Source organism: Cebus imitator, unplaced genomic scaffold (assembly GCF_001604975.1).
Source record: "Cebus imitator isolate Cc_AM_T3 unplaced genomic scaffold, Cebus_imitator-1.0 Scaffold189, whole genome shotgun sequence".
In the NCBI taxonomy this organism is placed as follows: domain Eukaryota; kingdom Metazoa; phylum Chordata; class Mammalia; order Primates; family Cebidae; genus Cebus; species Cebus imitator.
Genome location: NW_016107504.1, coordinates 754,341 through 756,744, shown reverse-complemented (window position 1 = coordinate 756,744; position 2,404 = coordinate 754,341). Strand labels below are relative to the sequence as shown.

At 31.5% G+C, this 2,404-nt stretch overlaps 1 protein-coding gene across 2 annotated transcripts in view; it reads left to right on the top strand.

Annotated features, from left to right (window-relative positions):
• The window catches only part of RBM41 (RNA binding motif protein 41), a 51,209-nt gene that overhangs the window by 31,324 nt on the left and 17,481 nt on the right, over positions 1-2,404 (top strand). The window lies entirely within an intron of this gene.

The window sequence follows — 2,404 nt, the reverse complement described above, 5'->3', positions numbered from 1 at the left end:
AAAAAAAAAAAAAAAAAAAGAAATTGTCCAACATGTAACTAAATAACGTAAATATTTCTTATTTTATTGATCAAATCATTATTTCACATTCATGTTATATGTTACATCTGGTTTGGAAAACTCTTCATTACTATGTTACCCAAAGAGACAACACAAGCCTTTGTAGCATATACTTTGTTGTGTCTAAAAAACAAAACCAAAATATAATGTTAGTTTTTGACTGTCTCTGAATTAAAAAAAAATAATTCTAGATTAGGGATATTAAAATCGTTTCTTTGACTGAATTTCTAATAGTTCAGGGGTATTTATGCTATTAGTTCAAGGATAGCTTGATTTTTATTTACTTTTTGTTATGAAATATTAATATACCAAAAGTTATATCGAATAGTATAACAAATATCTATGTATCCAGCCAACCTTTATTAATCATTATAAGTTCCTAATATTTTCCCTATTTGCTTAATTAAAAAAATAAAGCATTATAGTTATTTCTGAAGACTTCCACATATCCCTTACATTGGTGAGGGATATGTGGAAGTCTTCAGGAATATCTATAATTTGCTCTTTATAATTTTATAAGTAATAAATATATAAATAGCAAATTTTATATATGTAACCTTTCCAGATGTAACCACTATCCTGAATTTGCTATTTATAATTCCTATGCATGTTTTTGTATTTTACTACATAGCTGTATATTCACAAATAACATATAGTTTTATATGTTCTAATACTATATAGATGACATACTCTATCATTCTACAGCTTTTTTGACTCAATATACATAATGTTTTTGAAATTTATTTCCAAAGATACAAGGAAGTATCTAGTATTCCATTGTAGAAATAGACCATAATTTATTTTATTTATCAGTTTCCCTGAAGATTTGTTCTTTCTGTTATTTTGCCATTACAGATAATTCTGCAACAACTATTATTACATATATCTCTTGTTGCACATACGCCAGACTTTTTCTAGGGCAATATTTTTCAAACTTAGGTTACAAATAGCAGGCCACAACCAATAGGATTTTTTTAAATGAAATGAAATAGAATAGAACATATCAAAAAGTATTCCTTACCAGTATGTTAAGGTAATTACTGTTTCTTAAAGCTTTTATATTATATGTGTTTGTGTATATGTGAGATGTGTGTGTGGGGCCACAATGAATAATGCAGTTTTTCCTGTAGATCTCAACAAAAGTGTTGGGAAGGTGTCACTGTTATAGTGGTTCTCAAATGTTGGTGTGCATCAGAATTGCCTGGAGGGCTTATTAAAGCACAGATTGTTAGTCTCCACTCCCAGAATTTTTGACTCAGTAGATCTGGAGTGGGGCCTGAGAATTTGCATTTCCACCAAGTTCCCAAGAGATTCTGATGCTGCTGGTCTGAGAGTGACAATTTAAAAGTCATTGTTCTAGGTTATAAACCTGGCAGTGGAATTACTGTGATATATAGGGTATGTGTATCTCAACTTCTAATGAACAGGGTTTCAGAGATCTCTTCCCATTCTTGCCAAAACTTTGGAGTATTAGACTCCTTATTTTCCCAACCTAATCAGTTTGAAAAGATATCTCATTGTTTTAATTTGCATGTTTCTGATTTCCAGTGAGGTTCTGTATGTATTGTTAACATTTATTAACCTTTCAGCAACTTTCTGTGAGTTACCTGTTATATTCCTTTGCCGAATATTTGTTTTTTCATATTTATTTATAAGGATTATTCTAAAATTCTGCATACAAGTCCTTTCTGTTGTTTATTTAGCAAATATCTTCTCCCAGTGGATGATTTTCCTTTTAACATTGTTCCTGATGTCTTTTGTTGAGTGAAGACTTTCATTTTAATGTTATCAGATTATCAGTATTTTATTCAGTGGTTTGTGCTTTTTGAGTTGTTTTAAGGAAATCCTTCCCTACAAATCAATAAGAAAAATACAAATGGCACAGTAAAAATGTTTATAAAAGACTTAAATAGGCACTCTACAAGCTGAAAACACAGTGGGATACTACTATAAACCACATAATAGATGACATATAACAGGCAATTCACAGAGGCAAAAACACCAATGGCCAATAAACTTAAGAAATCTCATTAGTAATCGAGAAAGTGCAAAATAAATCTATACTATGATATATACATTTAGTACTTAGAATGCTGGCATATATTTAAAGGCCTGACAATGCCAAGTATTGGTGAGCATATGAAACAATAAGAACTCCATGTAATCCCAGCACTTTGGGAGGTCAAGGCTGGCGGATCACCTGTGGTCAGGTGTTTGAGATCCGCCGGGCCATGGTGGCGAAACTCTATCTGTACTAAGAATACTAAAAATTAGCTGTGTGTGATGGCACACACTTGTAATCTCAGCTACTCAGGAGGCTGAGGCATGAGAATCTCTTGAACCC